Source organism: Euphorbia lathyris, chromosome 4, assembly GCF_963576675.1.
Source record: "Euphorbia lathyris chromosome 4, ddEupLath1.1, whole genome shotgun sequence".
NCBI classification, from domain to species: Eukaryota; Viridiplantae; Streptophyta; class Magnoliopsida; order Malpighiales; family Euphorbiaceae; genus Euphorbia; species Euphorbia lathyris.
This window is the reverse complement of record NC_088913.1, coordinates 6886762-6893685: the sequence shown is the minus strand read 5'-3', so window position 1 is coordinate 6893685 and position 6924 is coordinate 6886762. Positions and strand designations below refer to the sequence as shown.

The following is a 6924-nucleotide window of genomic DNA, read 5'->3' as shown; positions in this document are numbered from 1 at the left end:
AAAGCTTTTAAATAGAACTTGGTTAACAACACTTTAATTCATAATCACCACATATTCTAATTAATTATAAACCTTTTACTTGGACTATTTTAGGCCACAAGTCTCACATGACTTTTTTCTTCATTTTTTTCTTGATCGGTTGACATTTGTGTGTTTTGTTTCTCACCAACCAAACACATATATTTGATGCATATGCCCCATATTAATATCTATGCATAATGAGAAATACTATTTATCTACGTGGCTTTTCTCCATTCATAATATTAAGTTTATTTTTATTTTCAACACGCCCCTTTAAACTTAATTTTCGTGATTCCCAGTTGAACTCTCAAATGACTGAACGTATCGTACTTCAACGGGTTCGTGAAAATATCTGCAATTTGATCTTCAGTTTTCACGTACTTCAGTGTCACTTCTTTTTGCTCAATGCAATCGCGAATAAAATGGTACCTCATGTCAATGTGTAAACTCCGATCATGAAACACTGGATTTTTCGCTAATGCCAGTGCAGACTTGTTATCGATAAAAATTTCCGTTGGATCATTTTGACTCATCTGAAATTATTTTCGCAATTTTCGGAGCCAAATCACATGACAGACACATGAGGTTGCAGTAACATATTCAGCTTCACAGGTTGACAACGTCACAATTGCCTGCTTCTTCGAACTCCATGTAAATGCAGTATCACCCAGAAAAAATACAAAACCAGTTGTACTTTTTCGATCATCTTTGTCACCGGTCCAATCACTATCACAATATCCAACTAATTTGAAATCGTTAGTTTTTGCATAATGTAATCCTAAACACTACAACAAATCATCACTTGCGCCATGAATCACGCCATGAGAATTCAAAATTCATAGCATATTTCCAATTAGCCACGGGAAAAAGAGACTCCAGTAAAAACTTTAGATTACCTGTTATATTTATGCCCGCGGGTAATTATTTTTCGTGGCAAAAATACACTTATGCCACGATAAACTTTTTTCGTGGCTATATCTGTTTATGCCACGGGAAAAACTTACATGTGGCTTAAAATTACTTATGCCACGAATAATTTATTTTGTGGCAAGAAAATTAATTAATTTTAGGTTATATAATTTATTAGTAATATGTTTTAACTTATTACTTAGTTAGTGAACACATATATTTTAAAGTTTTTAAGTTAACCAAATCTTTAGTCTCCCTACACATTTTTACATATTAAAACACAAAATTATGCCTAATTATATAAATAAAAACTTATCATTTTAGTTTTGAAATTTAATTAATATCTTTATAATGTAAATTTTATAGAGTATTTATATACCAATATTTCTATACTTGATATAAAGATATTCTGCTGTTTTATTTTATTTTTTTTTTTGAAACCAGATATTCTATTATTATTCTCTTAAAGTATTCTGTTCTTTATTATTATTTAATATAGTATTTTCAAACTAATACTATGAATTTTACAAAATCGTACTATTTTTAATTTTTGTTCAAAATTTTTATTAAAATTAGTTTTGCTCATAATTTTGTACTAATATTTAAAATATTTTCATTCATTTTCAATAAAACAAGTTTCAAGTTATTCAAATAAAATTTCTATAATTATATAAAAATTAATAATCAATTACTATATGTGAATGGTTAAAATTAGGGATAAGGTACTAAAATAGGTTTATGGTTCTTGAAAAAATATCAATTTAGGTTCCACGTACAAAATAAAACCAATATAAGCTTTACGTTTAAAAAATTGTATTAATTTAGGTCTCGATAAAGGATTGGACACGTCATTCCTATTATTCCATTAAGTTTTGATTTTTCTCTCCATGTACACAGAACTTAACGAGGTAATATTAATAACATGTCTCGTTCCATTATTGAAGCCTAAATTGATACTATTTTTAAACGTTAAACCTATATTTATGTTATTTTGTACGTGAAATCTAAATTGATACTTCCCTAAAAACTATAGATCTATTCATTTTAAAATTTATTTAGACTAATTTCATCGTTACAAAAAGACCAAAAGAGTTGGCAGAAAGTAGACCTGGGCATGGGCCGTCCAGCCCGTCCAGGCTCAGGCCCATTTAGCCGGGCCTGGACACATAAAAATGCATTCAGGCCTGGCCCGGCCCAAGCCCGTCAAAAACAGGACGGGCTTGGACTTAACATATTTTACCTCGGCCAGGCCCAGCCGGATACAATATATGCTGATATTATTATTATTATGTTATATAAATATTAATTATAATGTATAAAACAAAAATATAAATATATAAACATTTGTTAGACTAAACCTAATCTCCTCCTCCAGCCAAAAAACGCGGCACAGCCACAACAACACGATTCACGAACACAGGAGAAGAAGAGAAGAGCTCTTCACGCCGCAGCCACCTCCTTCACACCGCCGTCCTTCACCGCCGCCGCAGGAATCCTCCTTCTCCGCCGCAGGTTTGTTTTCTCGACAGCTCCTTCTCCCTCTTTCTTCTCACTCCCATTTTCTCTCTCTAATCGACTCCAATAATTGAAATTAAGATTCTTTGCCCTAGATTGATTCATGCTCTTCCTCACTTTCTGGGCAACAACTTTGTTGTCAACTCCATGTGCGGTACTCTCTCTATCTCTGTTTTCTGTTACTTGTTTTGCCTTTTTGCTTGCTAAGAAATTTAGAACTAGTTCAAATTAGTCGGTTCTTAGACCTTTTGAAATTTAAAACCGAGACATTTAATTATTTAATAACATTGTTTAATTTCAGTTTAGCGAGAGCTCAATTTTAATTTGTTATTGGTCTGCATCTTAGTTTCATATTCGTATGGATCTGTATCTTCTTTCCATTTGCTTACATTATGAATTTGAGTGGATAATACTTTGATTAGAGTTTAAGTGCTTCTTTACAGACATAATATATTCAATCTGGTGAAGCATTAGTAGAATGGCTCTTCTGAGCAGGTGGAAAATGGAACCTTAGAGAAATCTTCAAATACAACATTACCGTGAACGGATTCATAGATCTCCATAAACATCTTCTTGTCACCACACATATGGTTACTTGCCGCATTGTCAAGATACCATATATTATTTTCGCGATTTTCTTCACCTTCGTAGGTAAGTAACACAGTGCGAGTTTTGCTTGTTTATTTATCTTTCATTGATTCCGCACAACAAAATTTAACATAGAAATATGTAACTCTAAATCAAACTGATCATAGATTGATAAAAACAATAGAGTTCTAAATCCAAACAAAAGACTTACATTAGAAATAGTCATTAAACAATAATCATCCCATTTTGACTAATGTATTTCAAAAATCAACAAAACTACACAAACGTTTCTATTTATTTAGAGCACAGCACCTCAATAATTGCATTTTGAGAACATCTTGGCAAAGGCTGACAATATTTTAAATACTTGCAACCTAGAAGTTGTTTGATTATCTTGCAACACAACCACCATCTTTTCCAGCACTCTTGAATTGTTAAGTAGAAATTGAACAAAATTTAATAAATGCTCACGTTTCCCATCCTTCGCTAGAAAGCCAATGATCTTAATAATCTTCATATGCAATTCCAAACAATTGAAAACCTTTGCATTTGAAATCCAGTAAATGTTCCCAATGTTACAATGCGCCTAACTGTGGAAATTGTTAGACCAAAGAAATTAATAATACATGCAAACTAAACATATATATGTATTATTATTATTATTTTGAAACCAACATATAGATATTTATTAATCTCTACAAATAAACAACTTATACCATTTTCTTCATAACCTAAAAATTGCAGGGGTTCTAAGGAAGAATGTGGTTGAAACCCCTCGCTCCTCTGCGACCATATCAGACATCGGGGGTATTAAATCGATCAAAATATCCCAATCAGCTTATGACAGAAGGATTGCGATGTGTGCCAACTCATGGATCGGACGGCTGATTTTAAACAAGGGAGATAACCCTTGGAAAGTTACGGATTTGAAGAAGACTCTAACACAGATTTGGGGTTTGCAGGATCAATGGCGTCTTATCTCGATTGGGAAACGCTATTTTCACGTCATCCTTAATACGGCAGAGACTAAGAGCCATGTCTTCTCCAAGGGCATCATCAATACGAAACCAGGTACGTTCCGACTTCAGCCTTGGGTGCCGGATCCTTTAGCTGAGAAATCCACAAATGCACAAGTTTGGGTACGTTTATACTCCCTTCCTTGGGAGTATTGGGATACTCAAATACTATCTGACATAGCAAAAGGTATTGGGGGTTTGCTCCGCTTTGACAATGCTACTTTAGAGGGGGATTTTGGCCATTTTGCTAGGATGTTGGTAGATGTAGACTTGGCTTCAGAACTACCAGTGAAGTTGGGAATTGAAAGGAATGGAAAACAGTTGTGGATTGAAGTTGTTTATGAGAAACTTCCCAGCTTCTGTAAAGTATGTTCTTCGATAGGGCATGTGGCTTATGACTGTAGACGCAACCGCAAACCCCCTCATGGGGATGGGAGGAAAGAGGTGGAGGTTAATAAGGAGAAAAAATAGAAAGCTAGCCGTCAAGTGGTTCCGGTTACCGGCATAATTCAGCGCATCCTCGAGGACACACAGAATGAGGTGACAGACATATTAGAACTGCCCAACAGCCCGCAGGGGCAGGGTAGCGAATGTAAGGATATGCCAGAACGGCTCCCCTCTACTTGCAATGATAACCTATTACCTCACAGCGAGGATGACGACTCTCCTGGCAATGATAACCTATTACCTTACAGCGAGGATGACGACTCTCCACCACTCGGTATGGAATTGATGGTTTATGAAGGAGCTGGTACTGATACTACTGTTACCCCTCTTCAGTTGGGATCCAAGCCTTGGGCTGATATTGCCGAGGAAGAGGAAAATACAAAGGAATGGGAGAAGGTCCAAACAAAGGCAGCCAGGCTAAAGGATAAACGGAAAGAAGCAAAGGGATCCGCGATCCGACCTCGTCGGATAGGTAAATTGCCAGCCAGGTTTAAATGAATGTTCTTTACTGGAACTGTAGGGGTATCCAAAATAAGGACACCTAGCGTCATCTTGTTAATTTATGCTTTTTACATAAACCGGATTTTGTCTGTCTAGCAGAACCTATGGTGGAATTTGATACTGTTAGTTCAACCTTGTGGTCCCGTCTAGGACTTCAACTTATTGCTATGAATACTAGAGATAAGCCCTCTCTCTGGATTTTTATTGCCTCTAAATTTGTCTCTTCAGTCAGTGTTTGTCAGAAGAGCGATCAGTATGTATTGCTTAACTTGCAGGGCTTTGGCGGCTCCAATTATCTCTGTTTTGTCTATGGAAGTGTCTGGGCTAATAGACGGACAACTATGTTTGACAATATATTGGAGCAGTTACACTTATTGCAGGGCAGATGGGTTATTATGGGAGATTTCAACTCCGTGCTCGGGTCACATGAAAAGACTGGGCGTGTGCCTGCGCCACGGCCTTGTCGGGAGTTCCGTAACTTTCTGGACAATGGGGATCTCATGGAACCTGTGGTTTCTGGTCTATTCTATACTTGGAGCAATGGCAAACGCGGCAATGCAAGGGTGGAGAGCAGGCTTGATAGAGCGGTATTCTCAATTGAATTTGCTGAGTTTTGGGATGATTTTATCAGCACTGCCTTGGCAAGACATCAATCCGACCACAGCCCGATTCTCCTTCAGTGCAACAGCTCACATAAAACGCCTTCTAGGTTCCGCTTTCAATCTATGTGGCTCAGTCACCCGGGGCTCAGAGATGTTATTTTGAACTTCTGGAAAGGTCCTCATCAACGACTTCCGCCGATGCAGCGACTAGGTGAGAAATTAAAATAGCTCAGACAGATTTTGCGCAAATGGAACGGGGAAACGTTTGGTAATTTGGATGTTGAGATTTCTGATTCGAACACCAATCTGGCTAAGATTCAGGCGGACATTGCTCGGTTCGGGTATTCTGATCAAATGCGCAAAGAAGAGATGGAAGCACACTCTCATCTGGATTTAGCATTGCTACGGAAAGAGACCTATCTCCGGGATAAAAGCAGAATTACCTGGTTGAGGGATGGAGACAGAAATTCCGCCTTTTTCCACAGAATAGCCACTATCAGGAAAGCGAACAACGGCATTCAAGCCCTTCAGATTGATGGGGAGATGATAACCGATAAAGGTAGAATTTCTACTCATGTCTGCGATTATTATACCTCGTTGTTCCGTAATGAGATGGAGGCGTCGAGCTCCTTTGAGGAAGTTTTCGAAGTTGTGCCGCGCTTGGTCACTGATACTGATAACTTGAGTTTGGTCACTTGCCCTAAAGTGGAGGAAATTCGCAGGGTGGTCTTCTCAATGGATAGAAACAGCGCTCCCTGGCCGGATGGCTTCACCGGGGATTTCTTTCAATCTTTCTGGGACATTGTAGGGGAAGATGTGGTCGTAATGGTTCATGGCTTCTTCAATACGGGCTGTATCACCCCTGGACTCAATTCAAGTATCATGGCCCTCCTACCCAAAATCGATGGCGCTATATCTCTCGAGCACTTTAGGCCTATAGCTATGAGCAATTTTGGCTATAAGGTTATTGCTAAAATCCTGGCTGAGCGAATTGCACAAATTGCCTCAAGGATCGTCTCGCCCAGTCAGTATGGTTTTATGCCTGGCAGGAACATTCATCACTGTATAGCTATTGCGTCGGAGGGTACTAATATGCTAAACAAGCGATGTTTTGGAGGAAACATGGCGTTGAAAATTGACATTCGAAAAGCGTTTAACACGATCAATTGGAATTTCTTACTGACAGTTCTTGAAGCTTTTGGTTTCTCTTTGCAGTTCAGGGACTGGATTCTCAATATTCTATCATCAGCCAGGCTTTCAGTTTTAGTTGGCTCAGGAAGTACAGGTTACTTTCGGTGTTCAAGAGGAGTCCGGCAAGGCGACCC

General features: G+C 37.9%; 1 long non-coding RNA gene across 2 annotated transcripts; it reads left to right on the top strand.

The window, feature by feature from the left end:
* Positions 1-2306: 2306 nt before the first annotated feature.
* Positions 2307-4220, top strand: LOC136225884 (uncharacterized). 2 transcript variants are annotated; one of them, XR_010687351.1, is made up of 4 exons: positions 2307-2442; positions 2541-2594; positions 2889-3096; positions 3778-4220. It is a non-coding gene; the product is annotated as an uncharacterized lncRNA (long non-coding RNA). The 2 variants fall into 2 exon arrangements; XR_010687352.1 differs by having other exon boundaries at positions 2541-2599.
* The last annotated feature ends 2704 nt before the right edge of the window (positions 4221-6924 follow it).